At 57.4% G+C, this 25,674-nt stretch overlaps 1 long non-coding RNA gene across 1 annotated transcript; it reads right to left on the bottom strand.

Annotated features, from left to right (window-relative positions):
• Positions 1-8,228: 8,228 nt before the first annotated feature.
• LOC139186269 (uncharacterized) lies at positions 8,229-25,045 on the bottom strand. The gene is made up of 3 exons (XR_011569843.1): positions 23,590-25,045; positions 12,688-12,788; positions 8,229-11,740 (listed from the first exon to the last, which is right to left on the bottom strand). It is a non-coding gene; the product is annotated as an uncharacterized lncRNA (long non-coding RNA).
• Between the last annotated feature and the right edge of the window lie 629 nt (positions 25,046-25,674).

The following is a 25,674-nucleotide window of genomic DNA, read 5'->3' as shown; positions in this document are numbered from 1 at the left end:
CCTGCAGGGGGAGGGAGGCAGGACCAGGAGGGAAGCCTCACCAGGGAGACCCCGCGAGGTCTGTGGCTCCTTTGTCCAACCAGCTGGGGCTTGGCAGCCCACCTCCGGCCATGCGTCTGACTCAGCCCAAGACTGAGGACGCGGCATCACAGCGCCTCCTGAGGACGCATCCACAGCCTCCACCAATAGGCACAGCCTCCCAAGCAAGCACCCCCTCGTCCCTGCCCCTGGGTGGCAGCTCCCAGCCCTGGCACTCGGCCACTGAGATGGCCACTGAGAGAAGCTTCCAGAGAATTGGCCAGAGGAGGCCACAGGCCAGGAGTGTGACTGGTCCTCAGCCAATACTCTCCCTGTCCATCCCTGGCCTCCACGGACAGCTGGCCTTGTTCAGACCCATGGAAGAGCCCAGGGCAGGGCAGCCCCACATACGTGCATGTCTGGCTGCGGGTGACCTTCACCTCCTGGGTCAGCTGGGGCGCCTGCAGGGAGCCAGTCAGGGCGGCCCATGAGAACCGGCAGGGCGGTGCGGGGTGGAAGTGGTGGAGCCCACGGGCCAGGCTCTAGAAAGGCAGGTGGACGCGGCCTGGGAGCCTTCGATCTGGTCCCCAGGCCTGCTGAGGCCACAGAGAGACCCCTACCTGGGAAGCTGGGCCACAGCCAGCGGAGACGACGCTGTGACCCAGACCTGCAGCGTATGAAGAGCCGACAGCCTTAAGGAGAGTGGAGCCCTAAGGTCACCGCTGGCGGCGAGATCGCTCGCCCCGGAGCAGGAAGGAGGCCAAGCCCCGACCCTTGCCGCCCCGGGGGCCGTGGAGCTGCCTGTCCATCTCGGTACTTGGAGCCCAGCCCTCACGGACTGCAGGCGGGAGGGGGGCATATACCCCCGGGAGGGCCCCAGTCCTCAGGGCCCCCAACTTAGCCTGCGAGGCTGGCCCCCCGGCCTGACCCGGCTCCCTCCCCCGCACCTGCAGGCCCACAGCTGCGCAGACCAGTGAATCCGAGGCCGCAGGCCCCGAGGGCGGGCCCAGCCCGATGGCTCTGGCAGACACAGCACCCCGCTAGGCCTGTCCCTGCCGCCAGCCTGTTCCTCCCAGCATTGTTAGTCTCTCCCAAATCGCACATGCTCTTTCATTGTGGGCAACGTGGGAACTGGCAGAAAGCGTGTAAGCTGTCCCCTTGCGACCTTCATACCACCGCTGGCAGGATCTCTGCTTCTGCTTCAAATATGTAGAGCGAGCTGTATATGCAGATAGGTAAACACAGCTTTTTTACAAAATTGACACCACATTGCACTAGTTTTGGGGTGTGTTTTACTTTTTGTTTTGTTTTGTTTACAGTTTTTCCTTTTATCCTCATAAACCCTTTCCCACTACTGTCGGTCAGTGTTTGCTGAAAGCCTGCCTTGTGCCAGGTGATACTCAGGTGCCGGGGTCCTGCCCCGGCTGATCCAGGGTATTCGAAGCGGGGACGGCATCGGCGACCTATTTATTTAAATATTTTATCAAAGATATAAAGAGTAATAGGATGAGGATAGCTCAGTAGGAAAATTCAGTGGAGAAAAGAGGCTGAGTAGCTTGGTTTACGCGGGAGACCAATAAAACTTCAAGACAAGAAGCTTGCACCACTTACGTAGGCCGCAGGCGTCCTTCCGTTCTCCCGAAGGAGAGGAGACACTGAGGCCTCCCCGGTCAGATCTTAGAAGCCCAGGCATAATTAGTAAGCATGGCGGGTTCCGCGCTCCAGATGGAGACTCAGCCCGAGTGAGAGAGAGAGCGACATGGGGAGACCAGTATTTCGAGAAACTGATCCCAATTCTTTATTTTCCATGGTCTACTTTTATACACTGAGATGTTATGCAAAAGTCACGCGGGGTCAGCAGTCCTGACTTTTATCAAAGTCAGGTGCTTCATACAAATGTATACAGAGGTCTTAGGGGTGTTACATCATTTTCTGGCCAGGGGGCCTGCTGACAATTTATGACCCTCTCCTTGTGACAGCGGTCAGTCAACCAGGACACTTATTCCTCCAGGGGTGATTATTCTTAAAACAGACGCCACCCAAATAAAGTTACATTCCTATAGGGTGACGGTGTAGTGGGTTTTAGTTAAGGAAAGAATTTACTTAGCCTAAGGTCTAACGTGATTAATATCAAAGGTTAATATTTATTTCTTCTATATATTCATTAATGTGTGTAAGGGCAGGGGATGTGGAGACTTAGCAACAAACATTGGCTCAACAAATGAAAAACCCTTCACCAATACAATTTCTAATCAGCCCATTATACTTATACTAATAGTTTTCTAACTTTTCTAAGGAACCTGTTTTTAGAAGGTTTAAAGCATCTCGTGCCTCTCACGGTTGGGAGGCTGTGAGCAATCACATGTGGCCGGACAAGCCTGTCAGACAGGCTAGAGAACCTTCAGAGGAGTTTGTAGGTTAAAACACTCTTATCATGCCCAGAAATTATTATTAACTGGAGCTCTAGGTTAACTCCTTCTCCGAAAGAGGTGGTGGGGGACAGCCCCCCGTAAAGTCAGAGATGTAGGTGAGAGCACAAAGTAGTAAAGTAGGCAGGCTCTGGTTATGGGGGTAGATGCTCGAGGAGTTCCAGGGGGACTCCTGAGGCTCGATCCCGCCTTTGCGTATGTCGAGTCTCCTTCCTCATGACCTTTGTCATGGGCGGAGTACCTCACTCTGGCCCCCAACACTCAGGGGACACATGGTGGTTGAACAAACCCTGGCCTCTCAAGCCTCCAGTCTGGGGGGAGACAAGTGTGGACGCCCACTGCTCGTTGCCTAACAGACGGTCAGCTGCATCCCCTGGAAAGCGGTGCTCCACGGCTGCTCCACCCGGGGCAGGCACCTGCCGTCAGGCTGACAGATTAGGAGGAAACGCAGGTGGTGGGCTGGGCGGGGAAGGGGCCTGGGGAGGGCGAGCTGAGGGTGGCGCTCGTGGCCACGGCGGCGGACCCTCAAGGGCGGTGCTTGCTCTGCACCCCGCGACCTGCCCTGCACGGACTAGCATCTTTCACGTCCACACTGCGGGCCCTGTTATTCCCCCTGCTTTTGCAGCAGGAAGGAGGGGTGGCGGGTGGCAGTGAGGGGTCACTAGCAGGGCACCCCGCACCCAGGCAGCTGCCCTCGGGAGCCACAGTGCCGGAGCATCAGCTGGCTCTTCCTGCCGCTCCAAGGAAATGGATGTGCAAGGGCCGTGTCCGCGGCCGCTTCTCTGAGCTCCCGCCGGGACCGGCGGCTGCGCTTGACTGGAGCGCCCCCTGGTGGCGAGCCGGCCCTCCGGCCTCCCGCTGACGTCCAGCCGGAGTCACGCTCCCAGACCTTCCACCAGGAGTCGGTGGCCTGACATCTCCTCACCTTACAGACGTGAACTCTACTCACTAACAAGCAGCCGGAAGGAGGCTGTGTTGGTGGCCAGCGGCGGGCGGACTGAGGGGCGGGACCCAGGCCTCCTGTGCGGAGCTGCCCTGCTTTTGCATCCAGGGCACAGAGGTCAAGGGTCCTGGACCCCGGCCCTCCCTGTGCCATGACCTCGAGACCCACAGTCCCAGGAGCTATGGAGGACGGACAGACAGGCCTGCCCTCTGTGTAGAGTCCTGCGCACCTCCAGGGGTGGGTGGACGACACTTGGCCCGTGCGGAACCCAGGCCCCAAAGAGAGGCTCCCCATGATGTTCTGCCGCACTTCACGTGATGCGACAAAATGCAGAGCTGACTCACAGGGCGCCACGCTTAGAGCCCCGTGCCCAGTGTCCCCGCGGTGCCCCTAGGTGCCCCCAGGTGCCCCCATATCCCATGTCCCCAGTGTCCCCACGGTGCCCCCAGGCGCCCCCGTGCCCCCAGTTTCCCCCACCTCCCCAGGTGCCCCCACGTCCCCAGTGTCCCCGGGGTGCCCCCAGGTGCCCTGAGCCTGGGGCCGTAGCTCCAGACACCCTGCTGTCCAGGCTGGAGGGCCCATCTGGGACGAGCTTGGAGCTGAGAAAGGCCAGCTTGGCCGCAGTGGGTGCTGCTGAGGCCTTGGGAGGTGAGGGGCTTGCCAGGGCCAACGGGCCCCCAGGGGCAACCCTCAGAGGTGGTGGGGAGCAGCAGCCCAGGCCACGCGAGGGGAAGAACCCCTCCTGTCCATGAGTTGTCCTTCCCCGAGCACAGCCCAAGGACTCCACCGAGGCCTCACATGGAGCACCCCAAGCCCAGGGCTGGTGCCGCTCTCTGGGGCGTCCTGGGTCCCAAGGCCTGACGTGGGTTCCTGGACAGGGCAGGACAGCGGTCAGTGCTGACAGCCAGAATCACGGGCCAGGGAGCGGGCCAGGAAAACACAAAGCGTCCCCGCCTGCCCCTCCTCAGGCAGAAAGCGGGAAAAGCGCGGTCCCCAAGGGGCTGTCCAGGGCAGGGGAAGACAAAGCTGAGGCCCCCAGGGCAGCAGCAGCGCCCACCTGCCCATCTGCCCGGCCGTGTGTCAGGGGCTGCTCCTCTCAGCCACAAACACCCTCCACGGGCCCAAGATGTGGGAGCCAGAGCCTCGTTCATGGGCCAGGGTCATGGGCAGCCGGAGACGTGGTACGTCCTGGGCCCACAGGTGGGGGGCGCTGGGGCAGAGAGCTGCCGCCTCCAGCTTGTCCAGGCCCGGCCCCTGCCAGCTCCTCCCAGGCCCTCCCTGGCTACAGGCAGCTGTCCTCGCCTCAGTCCTCACACTCTCTCATCCTGGACTCCATGCCCTTCGGAGAGCGAACAGGGCCTTCAGACCTGGGCCCCTGCTTCCTGAGGAGCCAGGCGACCACGTGGGCCAGGAGTAAGACTCCGGCTTCCTCAGTGACCAGCACTGCCCGCCATCCCAGGGCTGCTCCACTGGTCCCCACCCCATCCCGTGTGTGAGCCCTGCTCGGGGTCCACGATCACTGGCCCCAGCCCTAGACGCAGGCCTGCCTCCCAGCTCTCCCGGAACGAAAGGGTCTCACCCAGACCCTCCTCCAAGCGTGGAGCTCTGACCTCATTTCCCGGGGCTTCTGGGGATGTGTGCCCCAGTCAGCGTCCACCGGCCTGGAAACCTCCAGCCTGGTCTGTGCCCCCCAAACCAGGGACTTCCCTGGCCTGGAACACCAGCCCTGGCTCCTCTGTTTTCACCGGAATAGTTGAGGGTCCTGCCGGAGCGGCTCCGGCGTCACCCGGGCCGCTGAGCAGCGGGCGGGGAGGGGCACTGGGTGTGGGTCTGACAAGTCCCAGGACAGCCTGCAGCCCAGCTGCTGACACACGTGATCCTGGCCCCAGTCACACCTCTGGCCCGACAGGACAGGACAGGATGAAGCAGGGCAGCTCAGACACCACGGCCCCTGCAGGGGTGCTCACTTAACCTAGAGCTGACTCAGCTGACTACCTGACCCCGCTAATAACCTAACCCACCTTACTTCTCAATCCAGCTGACCGCCTACCCAGCTGACCATGTTCGATACCGACTACCTAGCCCTTCTAACTACTTAACCCAGCTGACTACCGATCCAGCTCACCACCTGCCCAACTGACCATCTGCCCGGTCCCTCTAGACCAGCGGCTGGCTCCCTGGGTGAGGGTTCTGCTTGTCACAGGGACAGTCCCTGGGCAGCCCCCAGCACGCTCAGACACCACCCATCCCCCACCCCCACCCCCCTGCCATGGAGAACAAGCTGGCTGCATTGTGGATGTGAAGACAGAGCCGTGGGAGCCACACCGACGCCATGAGGTGACTCCAGAGGGGCGTGCAAGGCTCTGCGTGCCTGCGGACATCTGCCCTCTTGCTCTGTGAGCCTCCGCAGCTGGAGTGGGCTCACCCAGATGACCTTCTCTTTCCCTCTTTCCCTGTCACTTATCTAGGGAAGGTTTCCTGAAAGCGGCGCTGTCCTCGTCCCTGTTTGCTTGTTTACACAGGCGGCTGTTTCCACTGGCCCGGCTCGCACACACGTGCCACTCTGGGTGACAATACGCCAGCCTGAGTCTGCTGCTCACGGCGTCTGTCTGTGGCTGCTGGCCGCACTCCCAGGGTGTGCCCTGTGTCTGCTACAGGCTCTTACTTTCCTAATTAATTAAATTGGGGAACATTTCCTGGCTTTCTGGCCCCACAAGATATTCCAGGCTCAGCTTGTGTTTTCCCTGACCCAGTGGGGAGTGGGACAGGTGGGGGCACCCATTCAAAAACGACAGCTCACAGGGGAGATTCCAGGCATCACTGAGAAAGCTGAAAAGATGTGCTGTAGGAACATAGAGAGCAAGGGCACCCTCTCCCCACGGAGGAGATGGGGGCCTCCAGGCCAGCCAGCAGGGCAGCTGCGGGTCCAGGTTGGGGACACCACTGTGATCCTAAGGAAGGAAGGAAGGGCAGACAAGCTTCCAGGGGCCTGAGGCTCCAGCTCAGTCTTCCCCTCACACGGGGAGCAGGTGGGCAGCAGGCCCTGTACCCCAAGTCTGCGGCATCCTCAGCTCATGGGTGCCCTGGGAGAGTCCAGAACATACAGCTACTTGCCTGGAAGGCAGCCCTCCCCCCAGAGCCTGAAAACGTTCTTCCTGAGAAACTCGGGCCAGCCTCCCATACCTGGCCTCCCACGCCTGGCCTCTCACACCTGGCCTATCACACCTGACCTCCCACACCTAGCCGCCCACACCTGGCCTCCTATACCTGCCCTCCTCTGCCTGGCCTCCCACGGCTGGCCTCCCACACCTGGCTTCTCCACCTGACCTCCTATACCTGGCTTCCTATACCTGGCCTCTCCTGCCTGGCCTCTCACACCTGGCCTCTCCTGCCTGGCCTCCCACACCTGGCTTCTCCCACCTGACCTCCTATACCTGGCTTCCTATACCTGGCCTCTCCTGCCTGGCCTCTCACACCTGGCCTCCCACACCTGGCCCCCCACACCTGGCCTCCTCTGCCTGGCCTCCCACACCTGGCTTCTCCCACCTGGCCTCCTATACCTGGCTTCCTATACCTGGCCTCCCACACCTGGCCTCCCCTGCCTGGCCTCCTCGCCTGACACCTGCTCCTTGAGACCCTGGCCTCTCCCCCACAGTGACTCTCACCCAACACTCACCAGCACCTCAGTGGATGACCCATTCGGTGCTTGTGTGACACTTCTGGAACAGGCACTGCCATTCGCTCTGTGCTGTCCATGGCTGGGGCCATGGAGAGGTCAGCACACTGGCCAGGGCCACGCAGCACACGAGCTGGCCAGCAGCTGTGAGGTCAGTTGGGGCCTGACCCTGCCTCCTGTGCTCGTGCCCGTTCACAGCTCGGGAAACTGAGGCAGCCTCCAGGCCTCTCACCAGGGCCTGCAGAGACCCTGGTCCCGCCTCCCTCAGGGGTGTCCCCGCCCCACTCTGGGAGGTTGCCCCATCTTGAGCACACACGCGCAAGGCTGAGGCTGGTGCTGTGTTCAGGAAGGCTCTGCTGTAGGGCAGCTGAGCGTCCAGAAGGGATGGGGTGGCAGGTGAGGGCCACCAGGAAGGTGCTGGCCACGGGGCTGGCTGAGCCAGGGTGGAGATAGGAGGGGAGACTGCATTCCTAGAGCAAGCGTCAAGGTGGGCTGCGTGGAGACCCCTCCCCCGAGGCACCTGTATCTGAACCCTCGGACCGAAGGGGACATCACCTCACCGGGGCCAAGGACTTGGCGGGTGGGATCACGGCGGGGCTCCTGTTCTGTAGAAGTGGGCCACTGCACCAGCCGGGCCAAGGGAAGGCAAGGGAAGGCTGGGCCGGAGGCAGGCGGGGCTGGAGACGCTGTGCTGTTGGGTGTGGCCCCGAGGTCAGGCCGCCCGTGCTGGGAAGAGAGGATCCCCGAAGGTGGCCTTGCAGCTCTCGGAGCCCAGCACAGCCTCGACTGACCCCCAGCTGCTAACGGGGAGGCACTGAGTCGACGGAATCTTAAGCTGTGAAGCCTGTGATCAGCCAGAGCTGCTCCCTTGGGGCTGAGCCGTCACCCTGGGGCCTGGCCGGCTACGAGGAGAATGCAGAGTCCAGGGCCGCAGTCCAAGCCAGGACCCTGGAGCCTGCCTGGCGGCTCAGGGCTGAGACATGCTGGACTCTGGCCTGGACAAACATGGGCTCTGCAAGCAGCAGGGGCTGAGTGCAGGACAGGGAGTCCCTACCATGAATCCTGCTTCCCTTCCCGCTCACCACCCCACCCCCACTCCCCACCCCCCCAGCCCCAACTCCCCATCCCCACCCAGGGCTTGTCCCTGACGGACCCACACTTCCTGGCACTTGTGTCTGTGTTTTCCAACTCTGAGCTCTTGAAAAATCCTCTGAACCTGGTGGAAACCTATTGCGGGTGAGTGTCTTTTCCGCAGGCACTAAGGAGCTTCACGCGGGTTGCAGTCCTGCCTTCACCAGCTCGTCCTGCACGGCCCTGCTGGGTTTTAGGAAGCTAGTCATTTGTGCAAATTCCATGCAGCAAGGGGCTTTTCCGATTGTGATCACAGTTTGCAAAGTTGCTGAGTTTCAGCTGACCTTTGGCGCCAGGCCTGGCGTGGAGAGGGCGCTCCACGGCTGTGTGCACGCTTGTGCAGCCGAGGCGTAGCCCTCCGTGCCAGGTACTTCTCCGGGGGAGCAAAGAGAAGATGTGAAAACAAACGCGCGTCCAGGCCTCCAGCAGCTCACAGCCAACAGGAGCCCCGAGCCTCCTGAGTGCAGTTTACCGCAAACAGCAGTTGCCACGGCAACAGAAAGCAGGCGGCGGGGCCAACAGCACCCCCAGTTTGGCTGCTGAGAGACAGATGTCTGGGAGATCAGGCTCCCAACCCTTTCCTCGCTAAAGGGGAAGAAGCTGGATCTTCTGGGAGAGATTTAAGAGGACAGTCTGAAATCCAGCAAAAGCAAGGGCTGCGGAAAGAGGCAGGCTGCCGGGCCAGAAGCCAGCCCCCCAAGGCTTTGTTTGTTCTGGCCTCGGCCGGGCTGCGCTTTGCAGCAGGCAGACAGAGGCCAAACCTTTACTGGTCAAACAGCGCATGGGGGCCAAGTTTGCTAGGAGAGAAAACAGTGGCCCGGGGCCAAAGGCGGCTTTTGGGAGCTGTTTTCCACTTTCCCTCCAAGCAGCTGGAGGTCCTGGGGCGGAGGCTCCCGGCAGCATCATGCCTGAGGACTGGGTCCTGACCTGGAGCTGAGGCCCCAGGGAAGCAAGGAAGGGCCTTCCCGTACTAGGACCCCAGGCAAGACTGGGGGTTGGGGTCGGGGAGAGGGAGGCCCGCTGATTCTGTGAGCAGGTGGAGAGGGGAGCTGGGCGCCAGGCCTTCCCGGGATGCTCCTCCATGGCCCTCACCTGCCCAGGCCCAGCAGCCCCATCCCGCAGCAGAGGGTGGGTCTCTTCCCATACCTTCGCTCCGGATGGCTGCAGGAGACCCTCCACCAAGGTGCCTGGCCAGGGGCACCACGGCACTAAGCAGTCAGCACTTCACGAGTGGCCTATCGGAACCGTGAGCCTGACCAGGCCGTCTGAGGCAGGGGCGCCACACAGAGGCACAGGCCCTGGTCCTCAGGGTCTTGTGAGGGGTGCCCAGGTGTTGTGATGGGGGAGGACCCAGGCCTGGGCACTGCAGCCAGACGTGGCTGGGCCGAGACCCCAGGGAGCTGAAAAGATTGGGCTGAAAGGCCAGGTTGGCCCCGGGTTCCAGACAAGCAAAAGTGAGCCTCCCCACACTGCGTCGGCGAGGGGGTGGAGTGGGTGGCGTGCGGACGTCTAAGGATGGAGTCCAGCACACATCCAGGCAGCCGCCCATAGCCCTTTGGGGACACTGCCTGTCCAGGCAGACCCCGCAGAACAAGATGGGCAGGCGGGTCTGGCCCTGAGCCATCTGTTGTTGTTCAGTCGCTCAGTTGTGTCCACCTCCTTGCGACCCCGTGGACTGCAGCACACCAGGCTTCCCTGTCCTTCACCAATTCCCGGAGCTTGCTCAAACTCACGTCCATTGAGTCGGTGATGCCATCCAACCATCTCATCCTCTGTCATCCTCTTTTCTTCCTGGGTTCTTTCACAGCATCAAGGTCTTTTAGAATGATTTGGCTCTTTGCATCAGGTGGCCAAAGTATTGGAGCTTCAGCTTCAGCATCAGTCCTTCCAGTGAATATTCAGGGTTGATTTCCTTTTGGATTGACCACTTTATCTCCTTGCATTCCAAGTGACTCTCGCGAGTCTTCTCCAGCACCCCAGTTGGAAAGCATCAGTTCTTCAGCACGCAGCCTTCTTTATGGTCCAACTCTCACATTTGTACAACTACTGGAAAAACCAGTTTGACTGTACGGATCTTTGTCGGTACCTATTCTCATTTTTTTCGGAGAAGGCAATGGCACCCCACTCCAGTACTCTTGCCTGGAAAATCCCATGGATGGAGGAGCCTGGTGGGCTGCAGTCCATGGGGTCGCTGAGCGTCAGACGCGACTGAGTGACTTCACTTTCACTTTTCACTTTCATGCATTGGAGGAAATGGCAACCCACTCCAGTGTTCTTGCCTGGAGAATCCCAGGGGTGGGGGAGCCTGGTGGGCTTCCGTCTATGGGGTTGCACAGAGTCGGACACGACTGAAGCGACTTAGCAGTAGCACTCACATTTTTTAAAGTATTTTTTTCACTGGTGTAAGATTATTGAATTAAAATTAAAGAGCAATAAACTGAATGCACCTGAAGTGTGTAATTAGGTTTGGGTGTGCGTTTGAACCCAGAAACCTCACTGTGTCCATCACACACTCTCCAGGACATCCCAGAAGCCAGCTGTCTGCCTGTGGCTACAAATTTTGTACAATAGGAACCACACAGGTGGGCTCTTTTCGGCCCGGCCTCTTTCACTCGGCTTTGTGACTTTGAGACTCTCCTGTCCTTACATGTTTTCTTCCCTTTTTAATTCTGAGTAGCCCTGTGCTCCGTGAGGCAGACGTGTCACCAGATGACAGACATATGGTCTGTTCATGGCTTCAGTGATTCCAAAGGAAGCTTCTTGTTCACACCTTGGTGTGGACACACATTTTGTTTCCTGAGTAAACAGCAAAGGGCGGGATGGTTGGGTGGCAGCTGTGTAGGTTTCTGTCATTTGTTTTTTTCTTAATAGGAGAAGTTTTTAATTGCAACGAAGTCCAACTGATCAATTTTTAAGATTATTTCGTGTTTTCTGTGTTCTAAGAAATCTTTGCCTGCCCCAAGCGAAAGACTGTCTCCGGTGTTTCCTTGCAGAAGTTTCATGGTTTTAGAACTTACATTTATGCATAACCTATTTGAGTTTTGTGTGTGTGTGTGTGTTGTATGAGACAAAGGACATGTCTTTCTCCCTATAAGGACATCCAGTGGATCCAACACTATCTGTTGAAAAAGCTTTCTCTCCCCTTTGCGTTGTCTTGGCGCCTTTGTTTAAATGATTTACCATATATAATAGATCTATTTCTTTTTTAAAATCATTTTTGAAAGGAAAATTCCAAGACTCTTTTTCCTAAATTTGGTCCTACGTCCTCCCCCGCACCATGCCACATTTGACTCACCTCCATCCATTCTGTTTGTCTCAAACTTTCCTTAAAAAATTAAATATATATCTACCATACAACCCACAACTGCTCTCTGGGGTTATCCTGGAGTAACAAAAATTTGCATTCACAAAAAAGTCTATACTCAAATGTTCACAGCAGCCTTACCTGTGACAGCTAAAGCCCAGAAACACCTACGTGTCCTTCCGTGGTTAAACAAGTCCTGGCCCATCCTGGAAGCAGTGTATTGCAATTACGTTATGCTCCTGAAATGACAAATTATTGTGATGGAGAAGAAGCCAAGGGCTGGGGAGGGACAACATGAAGGAGTCCTCTGCGGGGACGGGAGTTTCACGTCCTGAACACGGCCTCAGGGTCTACACGTTGTGGGACCCCTGCACGAGACACCCAAAGGAACGCACAATCCTGCAGAGACTGGTGACCCTGTGAGCGCCTCAGACTAGTAGTTGTGTTGACTGTGCTAGCTAGTCTAGTTAATGGTGTTAGCTGTCCTAAATAGCCTAGTAACAGTGTTGCCTGTGCTAACTAGTCCAGTTAATGGTGCTACCTGTGCTAACTAGTCTAATGGCGCTAACTAGTATAGTTACTTGTGTTACCTGCACTAACTAGTCTAGTTAACAATGTTAACTACATAAAGCTCCTGGTTTTGAACATTTAGTCTTGTCATGTAAGTTTCCACCATCTGTGGAAACCCAGCCATGGGTACGTGGGACCTCTCTGTACCATTGTGCAACTTCTTATGAAGCGGTGATTCATTCAAAAGACAAAACTAGAAATATAAATACTTAGAAATAAATCTGACAAAAGTTATACACAAGACCCATAGGGTTAGAATGTAAAAACATTGCTGAGAGAAATTAAATAAGACCTAAATAAATAAAGAAACGTTGAGGTCATGGAGTGGAAGATTCAATATTGTCAGAATCATCAAGAGGCCAATCTCCCCAAATTAATCTGCAGAATCAGCACAAACCAAAGCCCTAGCATGTTTTTAGTAGAAATTAACATTCGAGCTAATTCTAAAATTTGTATAGAAATGTATAGGACCAGCGCAAGCATGAAAACGAACAAGGATGGAGAATTTATATTGCATGATTTCAAGATTATTTTAAGTAACGCTGATCAAGAGTTATATATCATGGTTATAACAGACCAACAGATGAACTGGATAGAGCAGATTCCAGAAACAGACCTGCTCAGATGCAGTCAGCTGACTTGACAAAGGTGCCCATGCAATTCAAGGGGAAAAAAATAATCTTTCCAGAAATGACTCTGGGTCACCTGGATGTTCATCTGCAACAAAACAAAGAAAATCCCTTAAAACTCTTGCCTCATTCCAAAAAAATATAATACAAAAATTCACATGAAATTAACAAATATCCTAGAGGGGATGGCGGGGTGGACGGAGTGGGGGTGGGGGAGGCGGACGGCGGGGCAGGACGGGGGAGGCAGACGGGGAGGAGGATGGCGGGGCAGACGGCGAGGCGGACGGGGGAGGAGGACGGCGGGGTGGACGGCGAGGCGGACCGGGGAGGAAGACAGAGAGGCGGACGAGGGAGGCGGGAGGGGGAGGAGGACGGAGAGGCGGACGGGGGAGGCGGACGAGGGAGGCGGACGGGGGAGGAGGATGGAGAGGCGGACGAGAGAGGCGGACGGGGGAGGCGGACGGCGGGGCAGACAGGGGAGGAGGACGGAGAGGAGGACCGAGAGGCAGACAGGGGAAGAGGACGGAGAGGCAGACGAGGGAGGTGGACGAGGGAGGCGGAAGGGGGAGGAGGACGAGGAGGCGGACGAGGGAGGCGGACGGGGGCGGAGGACGAGGGAGGCAGACGGGGGAGGTGGACGAGGGAGGCGGACGGGGGAGGAGGACGGAGAGGCGGACGAGGGAGGCGGACAGGGGAGGCGGACGGGGGGGGCAGACAGGGGAGGAGGATGGAGAGGAGGATCGAGAGGCAGACAGGGGAGGAGGACGGGGAGGAGGACGAGGGAGGTGGACGAGGGAGGCGGAAGGGGGAGGAGGACGGGGAGGCGGAAGGGGGAGGAGGACGGAGAGGCGGACGAGGGAGGCGGACGGTGGGGCGGACAGGGGAGGAGGACGGGGCGGGGGGGTTTGGTGCGGACGGGGGAGGAGGACGGGGAGGCGGACGGGATGCGGACAGCGAGGTGGAGATGCAGGAGTGCCTGCCTGCTCCCAGGAAAGAAAGCTGGTCTCTTCCGGGCACTCGCGAGGTGACTCTTTAGGAGACGACATTCCTTTCCCAATCCCGTAAGGAGTCGCAATCCCCACCACTCGCCCTGCTGGACCATGTGAACCGTCAATAACGCGACTTTGACGCAAGACCCTTTGTCTCGCTTATCCAGCTGTACTCTGACCTCTGAGGGGCAGAATGTCCTCAGAGATTCTGAAAGACTGTCTGCTGAGTTACAATCCTCAGGGTGGCTCAGATAAAATTTTCCACTTCTTTTTTAGATTGACCACTGATTAGGGGAGCAGGGCCTGCAGGCCAGGGTCCCAAGCATCTCTGTGGTCTGGGAGGAGGACTGAACTTCTCTCTTGGCTGAGATGCTGCTGCTGGCCCTGCCTGCTGGAGCCCCTCCACCCCACTAGTGTGGCCAGGGCTTAGATTCTTCTGACCTTGGCCCAAACCCCAGCCTCCCAAGGTAGGGCTCTGGACATCTCCTTAATCAAACACAGCCGTGCCCTTGGCCTCGGGCCCTTTTCCTTCCTGGACAGAACAGTGGGGCATGGTGACCCAGGGGCGTGACAGTCAGCACCAGCACCAGAGGTCCCAGAGCGAAGTGGACCTGGGACCCTTGAGGGGCAGCTGGGCGCTGGGGCTCCTAAGGAGGCTGGAGGGGAGTTCATAATCGCATCCTGGGGTCCCGACCCATGGGGGTGCACAGGCCCTCTGTGTCCATCACAGGCGAGGAGGCCCAGAGCCTGCCGGGTCTCCCTGGCCTCCGCCCCCCGGTCCCCCTTCTCCTGGGGACTCAGCTCCAGGCTCCACCCTCAGCTCCAGCCTCTGTTCTCACTCAGCTGGACCCCCACCCCGTGATGGATGGCCCCCAGGCCACCCCCCAGTGGACGGCACCCTGGCCCAGGCCACTCCCCCTGCATGAAGACCCCCGTTCCCCGGCTCAGTCCCTGAACAAGCCCATAGAAGCCCCACACACAGGTCAGGGATGTGCTCTTCCTCCCTGTGGTCTGCCGGGATGCCGCTCCATGAGGCCTTCTGGCCGGGAAGACGAGACACGTGGTCAGCGAGTAAGAGGGCACACAGAAATTCCACTTTTGCTCTCGCTGATGGGCCACATTTGGAGCAAGGGTTTCACAACAGCTGGAGGAATGCAGTGCCTCCTGTTCCGGGACCTCCAGGGTCTTGTGGCTTTTACCGCAGTCAGACATCCTTTTACCAGGAAGAGGGGGTCTGTATGGACATGCCAGGAGCCGCCCAGGCCAGGGCTCAGGCTCAGGGATGCTCACTGGAGACCTGGCCTGGGATGCTGACAGAGCTGGGCTTGGAAGTGGCCGCGTGTTGGGCGTGGAAGGCCGCTGCCCACCAGAAATGAGGACAGAAGGCCGAGGGCTGGCGCCCAGGTCTGCTTGGCTGGGGTTTGCATGTGGTGCTGAGCTTGGCCTCAGGGACTGGAAACTCTGGCAAACATAGACGTGACTGAGTCTCCTTAGTCATCCCATGGTTGCTGCTGTCTCACTGGAGCAGGGACAGCCACTGGGCACTAGTGCTCCCCCAACACAAGTGCTCCCCAGCATAACTGCTCCCAAGCACGAGTGCTCCCCCCAATGAGTGCTCCCCCCAATGAGTGCAGCCCAGCATGAGTGCTCCCCCAACAAGTGTTCCCCAGCATGACTGCTCCCAAGCACGAGTACTCCCCAGCACGAGTGCTCCGAGTGCTCCCCAACGAGTACAGCCCAGTATGAGTGCTCCCCCAATGAGTGCTTCCCCCAATGAGTGCTCCCCAGCACGACTGCTCCCCCAATGAGTGCTTCCCCCAATGAGTGCTCCCCAGCATGAGTGCTCCCCCCAATGAGTACTTCCCCCAATGAGTGCAGCCCAGCACAAGTGCTCCCCCAACAAGTGCTCCCCAGCATGACTGCTCCCAAGCATGAGTGCTCCCCAGCACGAGTGCTCCAACGAGTGCTCCCCAACAAGTGCAGCCCAGCATGAGTGCTCCCCAATGAGTGCTTCCCCCAACGAGTGCTCCCCCCAATGAGTGCTCCCCAGCATGAGTGCGCCCCCAATGAGCAGGCGACCACCCTGCACAGGAGGGCCACCTGTGGCAGGATGGAGGGCTTCCTCCAAGCTGGACTCCTGGGGGTGGAGTAGGAGGGGGTCTGGGGAGAATGCCCATCCCTTGTCCTGGAGCTTAGGTCCAGATTCAAGAAACCCAACCCCGGGAAGGGAAGGGAAAGGAAGGGAAGGGTGCAGACAGGTGGGGTGGAGGGACTGGGGTCTGGAGAGAGCTCGGTGGCTTCCTGCCGAGCCTCTGGTCGGCCAGAGCCCTCGCTCCACCCTTCGGCCTGGATGGCAGGTGCCTGTGATGCCTGCCCACTCAAGGACTCAAGGGCCCCCTTCTTGAGTGAAGCCCCAGGGGACAGTCACCCCACAGGTGCAGTGTGCCGCAGTCATCAGCCAGGACGGCCAGGTGAAGCAGAGCGAGCTCTGACCTTGCTCTGATCGTGTCCCAGGAGGCCGGAGGCTCAGAGGCAACTCCTGGGGAGACTCCAGGTGGTCTTCAGACTTGGAGGAGCAGATTCCACAGGCAGCGTCTGCAAGAGCCTCAGCCTCTGGGCCGACCTGGTCCCCAAAGACCCTGACATGGCAGCAAAACAAGAGCGAGGGCCGAACTGGATCCCATCTGCTAACTGAAGACCTCAGGAACTGCCCGTGTGAGGACGGGCTTGCCCAGAAACACAGCTCCTTCTTTTACGTGTATTTTATTGATGTAAAATGTACCGAGCACAAGATTAACTACTTGAAGGTGTATCAGCTCACTTCAGTTCAGTCGCTCAGCCATATCCGAGTCTTTGCGACCCCATGAATCCCAGCAAGCCAGGCCTCCCTGTCCATCACCAACTCCCAGAGTTCACTCAAACTCATGTCCATCGAGTCAGTGCTTCCACTCAGCCATCCCATCCTCTGTCGTCCCCTTCTCCTCCTGCCCTCAAAGCCTCCCAGCATCAGGGTCTTTTCCAATGAGTCAGCTCTTTGCATGAGGTGGCCAAAGTACTGGAGTCTCAGCTTTAGCCTCAGTCCTTCCAGTGAACACCCAGGGCTGATCCCCTGTAGGATGGACGGGTTGGGTGTCCTTGCAATCCACCGGTGGCATTTAGTGCATTTACAGTGTCTATAACCACTACTTCTCTCCGCTTCTCTTTAGTTCTAAAAATTTTTCAAAATGTTCACCCCAGAAAAATACCCCCAAACCATTAAGTAACCCCTGCCCCTCCCACTTGTCAGCCCCAGGCACCACCAGGCTGTGTCCGTCTCTAACGCCTTTCCATCTTTGGACATTTCATGTAAAAGGAAGCTCACACCTTATGAGCGTTCGTGTCTAAATCCTCCCACTGAGCGTAACGTTCTCAGGGTTCATACAGCTGCACTATTTGTATATTCAGTGGAAACTGTACTTTGAGTTTTGAATTTTGACCTTCTCTGGGCTGGTGATGACGCGCTCTTGAGGCTGGGCAGGGGCGGATGCCCTATTTCCCCAAGGTCACAAGGGCAAATGGCCCACACACTTGCAGGCACTCTGTACAGACGGCCACTCTGATTTTCACTTTCAGTACAGTGTTCAATAAATCACATGAACTCTTCAACACTTTATTATGAAATAGACTTTAGTGTCCTGAGTATGTTTGAGGTAGGCCAGGCTAAGCCACCAAGTAGGTGAGGTGTATTAAATGCATTTTTGACTTAAATATTTTCGCTCACGATAGGTTTACTGGGACACAGTCCCCACTCTAAGTCAAGGAACAGCTGTGTGTATCTAAATACATACACACACACACACACACACACACTGCATTCCTTTATCCATTCATCTAATGAAAAGCATTTAAATGGTTTTCATGTGTTGGGTATCTTAAATACATTTCAATGAACATGGGGTTTCTTTTGAATTAACTTTACTTTTTCAGTGTAGGTGTTTGCAGCTAATACGTTTCCCTCTGAGCACTGTTATTGCTGCACCCTTAAGCTCTGCTATGTTGTGTTTCCTTTTCCATCTTCTCTAAGTATTTCCTTTCCAATACTTTGGCCACCTGATGCAAAGAGCTGACTCCTTGGAAAAGATCCTGATGCTGGGAAAGGCTGAGGGCAGGAGGAGAAGGGGGCGAAAGAGGATGAGATGGTGGAATAGCATCACTGACTCGGTGGACATGAGTTTGAGAAACTCCAGGAGATAATGAAGGACAGGGAAGCTTGGCATGCTGCAGTCCATGGGGTTGCAAATGGCCTGACACAACTGAGCGACTGAACAGTATCTTCTCAGAGGAGTTTTCCAGTTTCCCTCACGGTTTCTTCTTTGATCCATTGACCGTTTACGTTATCTGCTTTCTATGTGTTTGCAAATTTTCCAGTTTTCCTTCTGTTGTTGATTTACAGTTTCATTCCATTGTGACCAGAGAAGATGGTGTGTATGAGTTCAATCTTTTTAAATGTCCTGAGAACCGTCTTGGGCCTGATAGCGTCTCTCCTGGGGACCGTCTCACATGCGGCCTGTGCGTCTGCTGGTTCTCTGAGGGCTCCTGTGGTCTGGTCCAGCTGGTTGACAGTGCGGTCAAAGTCCTCTGTTTCTTTCTTGATCCTCTTTCCAGTGTTCCTTCTATTATTGAAAGTGAATAATACTCTTCATCTATTTAACAAATGTTTGTTCATCAAACAGTTATCAATTCAGTAAATGAATTCACAGTGAGTCACATGTATGGTCAATGAAACATTCAGAGAGCAACTATCGATTCATCTATGGAACAATGCCTGTTGCCCACAATACAGTGTGCAGGAAATACAAAAACAGATGGCCTACGGCTCAGGCCAGTCAGTAGAGATGACCTGTCCGCTGGCAGCTGTACCACAGGGCACAAGGTCCTAAGGGTTGTGAGACGCGCCAGTGACCAGCACTGCAAGTTTAAGGATCTTTCAAACCCAACAAGGGATCCCTTATGGTCGGGAGCAGATTCAGCTGAGAGCTGGCCCTGAGCTGACATCGAGGACGGGTCCACACTGGTGATGGAGAGCAGCTGTGCGGCTGAAGGGACGCTCAGGGGACAGGGAGCTTTGCTAAGGCCTGCTGTTCCCCTCTGTTCCTGGGTTAGTCACATCTCCCGGAGGAGAGGACGAGAACACGCAGAAGGAGCACGTCACGATGACCGCAGGCTCCCTGGTGACAGCAGCTTCACCGGAAGCATTGCCGCTTGCTTGGGGCTTGAGGCACCAGGGCCGTGGTCAGGACGGTCACTGCTGGCAGCATCCTCTCCACCGACTCGGAGCCCGTCCCGCCTCTCTCTGGACAGCTGGCTGCTGCCTCCTTGGTTCCCAATCAGTGGCGCCGGGGCGGACCCGGGCCCACCTTGGTGCCCCCAGCCCGGCCCAGCTGCGGGAGGGCAGTGCGCCCCAGCCTCCTGGCCTGGCCAGGCCTCCTGCACAGCAGGCGGGCAGCCCAGCGGATGGAGATGCGCTCCAGGGTAAATGGCGGGTCAGGGTGTGTGGCTCAGGACGGCAGTGCAGCCACAGAAACAAAGGGCCAGTGTCCCGAGGGAATTAGGAGGCCTAATCCTGCCACATCCACCTGGGAGTTAGCCCTTTGCTGCTCACAGGGGTGGCCACATGGGGCCGTGAAAGAAGCCACTTGTTCCTGCAGGCTAGTGACTTGCCTCCGGAGAAGCCAGCTACCCACCCTCAGAGCAAGTTTGATAAGATGTTCTGAACCTGACTGCATAACATAGGCTGAAATGACATACTTGTTTCCAGACAAATGTTAAGAAAAGTCTGTAAGCCCATTTTAAGACGTCTAGAAGGAGATTTGCTGGGCGCAGCTCTGTGTATGAAAGTGACACAGAGCAGCTCAAACACGAGCCCAGAGCCGTCCCCGCGGGGGCTGGGCTCAGCACCCAGGTGCGGGACCGGCACCTGCCCGGCCGACGTCCCCCAGCCAGAGGCCAGCAGGACCAGCCGTGAGAAGTGACGCAAAACCTCATCCAGGAATGAGTGAAAGAAAACAGGCGAGCAGTTCCAGGTGAGCTTCCTGGTCCTGTTGTATTGGCACTGAGGTGTGGCATGTGTATACGACTATTTTAGCTAAAAACGTAGTGAGATAATTGTGCTTTCCTGGTGGCTCAAATAGTGAAGAATCTGCCTGTCCTGTGGGAGACCCAGCTTTGATCCCTGGGTTGGGAAGATCCCCTGGAGAAGAAAATGGTTACGCACTCCAGTGTTCTTGCCTGGAGAGTCCCATGGACAGAGGAGCCTGGCGGGCTAGTCCATGGGGTCTCACAGAGCCTGACGCCAGTGAATAACTAGCGCACTAATGAGATACTTGGATCACAAAAGACAATGTAACACTTCTGGTTCCCCGTCAGCGGTGTCTCACCCAGAAGGCAGGTCTCACCCCAGCCTGGCGAGCCTGCATGAGGGGAGGGTGCTGGGTCATCCCGACCACAAAGGGCTGACGTGCAAAATTCCGGGGGCACGCAGCAGCCTGTGCAGGGAGGACCAGGTCCTACAGAGGAACCCCACGATGAGCTCGGGATTGCTGCCAGCGACCCCGGAAATGCACAGGAAACCGGGCGCTGCTCTACTTCCGGTCAATGGTTTAAAGCGAGGACTTGGGGCCAGGACCTGAGGTGCAGCATATGGCAGGAGATGCTGGGACGGTGGGCCTCCTTCCCGCTCTGGGAAGGCAAGCTGGCAAGATGTGAGGAGGGATGTGGAAACTCCGTGCCTCTCAACACATCCAACCCCATAAGGAAGTGACAAGAGGACAGATGCTAAAGCTACGTGCTTGCAAACAGAAAACCGCCCCAAACGTCCAGCAACAGGCGGTTCAAGGCTCATTATTTTATCACTGACAACTGGTAACGTGTACATTTGTAAAGAGGTGCCCAGAACACCTTGTCTGAGGAAAGTCGGAGCACTAGTGTGTGAGCAAGACTGAAGTTGTGTAGATGTGTGTGCATATGTGGCTAAGTGTGCGAGAAACAAGGAGAACCCAAAATAGGTAAGGCTGGTTTTAAAAAGTAAGCAACACTGTGTCTTTCAATATTTTCATAATAAAATAAAATTATCTTTTTTATTGACTTACAAGGTTAAAGCCAACGTTGCTTCATCTAGTCAGTAATCCCATTTTTTAGAAGAGGAAACGTGTAGCTCAGACCACAGATGAATGAGCCAGAGTGAAAACTCACGTCTGTAATTCAGCACCTTGATCAACTCACCAAGCACAGAAAGCACACCTGTCTGCACTCACCAGGCTGAGGCCAGGCTCCGGCTCAGTTAAGCCTCCCCCACCCCAGCAACGGACACGGAACGTCACCTTCTGCAGTGTGGCTGAGCTCCTAACTGTGTCACCCTCGCGGAATGGAGCCTGGTGTGGGGAAGAGTAAGAAGCCCAGCGGGGGCGGCGCTGCAGGAGGGGCCGCTTCTAACCACAGGGCCTCCTCTGCCCCAGGCTCTCTTTGCAGCAGGGTCACACCTCAAAACAGGGAAGGGACAGGTTGGTGGATGAGGTGGACAGGTGAGTGGACAGAGTGGACAGGTGAGTGGACAGGTGGGTGGTCAGGGGTGGACAGCTGGGTGGATGGCAGGGACAACGGTGGATGAGGTGGACAGCTGGGTGGACAGAGTGGACAGGTGGATGGACAGCTGGGTGCACAGGATGCTGCCTGCGGCCAGAGGCCCCTGCTCCTTCTTCGGTCTCCCTCAGAGCCCACGCCTGCATCACCCCCATCTCCCTTGCAGGAGGGAGAAACCCAGCAGCCTCCTACCATCAAGTAGTCAGTCAGTGCACACCAGTGGGTGAAATCCCACATTCACTCGAGAATAAAGACAGTGACAAACGTCAAGTGGATTTACTGCTCCGGGCTGACCCTCTCTTGGTGAGCTCCATCTGCAGACTGGCTGACCGCTGGCCCCGAGAGGTGGTGGTCACACAAAGGCGGCCTTACAGGGACTTTAACAGACAGTGACTGCGGAGCAGGCAGTCCCAGCAGGGCTGCAGAGGAGGCAGGGCCAGGCTCCTCCAGGAGGAGCCTGTGGGGCTTCCTGGAGGAGGTGGATGAGAGAGTTGAGGGGGAGACTCACATTGCATTTTGTGTAGTTTTTTTTAAGCAGTAAAAACTAAAGGAGAAAATCTCTCATGTCCGCACTTTAAAATTTAATCAGATAAAGCCTTTACTAAGCTGCGGCTGCGCAGCTCCGCCCTTTGGAGTAGGGCGGCGGGGGGTGCCGCAGCCACAAAGGGGAGCGAAGGAGAAGCAGGGGACAGGCACCCTGTGGGACAGGGTTGCCTCACAGTGAGCAGAAGCGCAGGCCTCCAGTCTGCTTACCCAGAGCCAGAGGGGGTGAGGGGCAAAACCCTGAGACACAGCCTCCTGGCGGGAGGACGCGGGCTCACCCGCCGTTTGGCGCCACGTCAGTCAGTTCGGTCGCTCAGTCGTGTCCGACTCTTTGCAACCCCATGAATCGCAGCAGGCCAGGCCTCCCTGTCCATCACCAACTCCCGAAGCTTACTCAAACTCATGTCCACTGAGTTGGTGATGCCATCCAACCATCTCATCCTCTGTTGTCCCCTTCTCCTCCTGCCCTCAATCTTTCCCACCATCAGGGTCTTTTCCAGTGAGTCAGTTCTTCGCATCAGGAGGCCAGAGTACCAGAGTTTCAGCTTCAACATCAGTCCTTCCAATGAATATTCAGGACTGATTTCCTTTAGGATGGACTGGTTGGATCTCCTTGCTGCCCCAGGGACTCTCAAGAGTCTTCTGCAACAGGCGCAGGGTCAGCCTCAGTCAAGGCCCGGACACAGGCACTTACCAGCTGTGCGGTTTCAGTCTGGTCGCCCACCCACCACTGAGGGCTGCTCGCAGCTCGGCCAGAGACCCCAGGCCTCCCCATGACAGGTGGAAAGGGGTTCTCTGTCCTGCAGGAACCCTTTGGGGTCAGCTCCCAGGCCCAAGTTTAAACCAAGGCGGAGGTGGGATTGGCTGCAGAGGCTCTAAGATGAACCAGATGCAGTTTTAAACACTCGGCCTCAGAGCGCTAGAAATATTTGGGATGATCTCTGAAATTTATCAAGCACTTGCTACGAGCCAGGAACTAAATACACACATTCCACACGCTGCTCTGCTGGGCCACAACGACCCTGCAGAGCTCAGGAGGCCAGGGCGCATCCTCCGCCCACCTTGGTCATGAAAGGGTGAGCTGACAATGACCCTGCAGAGCTCAGGAGGTCTGGGCACGCCCTCCAAGCCATGGCCAAAGTGGGTGCTGACCTGGTGGCCTTGGGAGCCGTTGTCTCTTAGGGCTCAGAGATGACCCTCCAGGAGAAGGAGTGAGCTCAGGCATGTCAGGATGGTCCTCGAAGGTCCGTATGAGGATTAATGACAAGCTAGCACAGCCTGAACCGGCAGCTGCCAGTGGAGAGTGCCGTCCGCGTGACAGGCAGTGGGCCGGACACCACCCCCCTGCAAGCCCTGCGCTGAGGCCCTGGGGCAGCTGGGCCTCCAGGTCTGGGCAAAAGCCAGTCTGCTCCAGCCTGGGGCCGAGAACTTCCTTCCACACGCTTTTCTGGGACGGGCTTCGGCAGAGCTTCTGTCCTCAGGACACTCTGGGTGGAAAGTTCTCACCGCTGTGATTTCAGGACCCTCCCGCGTTCAGAGCCCGTTTCCTGCCTGAATCCGAGCTGTGTCGACTGGGCCCTCCGCCCACCCTGCCAGGCCCCAGGGCCATGCAGGTGGTCACACTCCCAGCACCGGCCAAGGCGGCTTCTGCAGAGAAGGTCGGCAGCTGCTGCGCTGGCCCAAGCTTCTTCCTCAGAGAGAACCTCCTCGGGACCACCCACGTGTGACGCCCACACTTACCTGTCCTCCAGGTGGCAGGACGATGCCCACCAGACCGGGGGCTCTGGCCCATGCTGCCCCTCCAGTCTTGCGTCTTGCTGGGCTCCCTTTTCTTCTCCTCCTCTTTCACCCCACGCGCTGGGGCGTCACTGCAGGGTGAGGTCCACGCAGCCATCTGGTTCCTGGGGCAGCGGGGTGGAGAGATGGAACCAGGGTCAACCTTGGCCACCGCGCCACTAGAGGCAACAGATGGAGCAGCTGTGTCCCCTGCCCTCAGGTCGGAGCGCGGCAGCCTCTCGATTCCTGTCTGGGGAACAACACGGCGCTCAGGCCATCGAGTTCACTCAGTGAGTGAGGGCTTCCCCGGGGCTCAGCGGGTCGAGTCCTCCTGCAATGCAGCAGACACAGGTGATGGATCCCTGGGTCAGGAAGATCCCCCGGAGAAGGAAATGGCAACCCACTCCAGTACTCTTGCCTGGAGAATCCCATGGACAGAGGAGCCTGGCGGGGCTACAGTCCGTGGGGTCGAAAGAGTCAGACACAACTGAGCGACTAAGCACGAAGTGACAGTTGAGATGATTTTTGATGACTGCATCTAGAGGAAGAGGAAACAAAGACCGGTTTCGAAACCCCCGTCTGCGCAGTCCGCCAAGCTCGGGCGGCCTTAGGCGTGCCTGTCCTGAAGTCCTCCCTTGGGGACGGAATCCTGCCGCTAGCCTGGCTCTGCCCTCCAGAGACGTTCCAAGCATGACCGATGCATCTGTGAGCTCTGCTGTGCAGTGTCCAGGTTTCACAAGCGCTGTCTCTGCAGCGTCAGGAGGGTGTTGAGAGAGCCGGCCATGCGGCATCGCCACCCCTCCAGTACCTGCTTCAGAGCTCCAGGTGGAATGAACCTCAGCACACGCCCGAAACTTCCGGACGGTGGCTGCCCACCCACATCTACCCACCGACGGGCCCCCACGGTCTTCCGTCTCCTGGGGTTTTCTTCCTAGGAAACCGCTGTCTATGATTTGGAACCACAATTGCAGAGGAAAGTCACAGAAACATGGCAGGATTATCTAATTTGCTTGCCAAGGACATGCTGCTCTTCTAAAATCCTCTTGTAGTTTTCTGCAAGCCAGTCACAGCCAAAATGTCAAAGTCCGTCTGAACAGTATGAGAAGGACAGACCGGTGGGGACTTGAAGCTGTCCCTCTGGGCGGCCAGCTTTGTGGCGCTCTGAACAGGGCAAGGACTGAAAGTGTGATTAGGACACAGGACCCGCTCTGAGCAGAGATGCTCTGAGCTGTGCTTTCACAGGAGCGGGGCCTCTGATCACAGAGGGACTCAGGCAGATGGCTCCCGAGACGCAGCCATAATAAGGAACTGACTTCTAATCAGCCAAGAAGTCACTGCCCACAGCGCACACGTAATGCACTCCAGATGCCGCTGGCACCGCCGGGTGCCAGGACTGAAGGTCAGTCCATTCGCAAGGGTCGTGCGGGCAGCCAGCCCCTAACCCCATCCCTGCCCCCTCCAGCCTTCCGTCCGGCTCCTTCACCCACCGCAGGACAGCCTTCTTTCCAACTTCAGTGTCTGCTTGAACCAAGCATGAATTCTCCTTCCACTGAACACATCACACAGAACCAGGTACAGACACAGTGAGAGGCATTAAGAAAATATGCTCTGCTTACTTCGTTGATCCAGAGGTGGACGCCTTTGGCCCTCTGTGCGCCGGGAGTCCCAGGCTGGTGGGAAAGGAAGGCTGACCTGCTGTCTCACCCACACGCAGCCCATGGCCGCGTCCCTGCTGGGCAGAGCAGGGCCCGAGGCTCCTCGTGGCCTCCGCTGGCTGGGGGCACAGAGTGCAGCGCTGAGGCCTGGGCCAGAGGCAGGCTGGGCCCTGCGGCTCCTGCACCCGGCCCTCATCAGGACACAAGCTCAGGTGAGGCCACTGCGGGTGTTTCCTCATCCATGCACGCGCCCCAGGGGACACACGAGGGTCGTTAGGTGCCAGGAACTGTCAACGGGACGTGCGCCTGCCTGTCGCCTCCACCACTGTGTGTCCCGGTCATCCCAGGAACAGCCCGAGTCTGAGAAATGAAGCCACGTAGAGAGACTGTCCTG

This window comes from Bos indicus, chromosome 12 (genome assembly GCF_029378745.1).
Source record: "Bos indicus isolate NIAB-ARS_2022 breed Sahiwal x Tharparkar chromosome 12, NIAB-ARS_B.indTharparkar_mat_pri_1.0, whole genome shotgun sequence".
In the NCBI taxonomy this organism is placed as follows: Eukaryota; Metazoa; Chordata; class Mammalia; order Artiodactyla; family Bovidae; genus Bos; species Bos indicus.
This window is presented reverse-complemented; position numbering and strand designations above follow the sequence as displayed.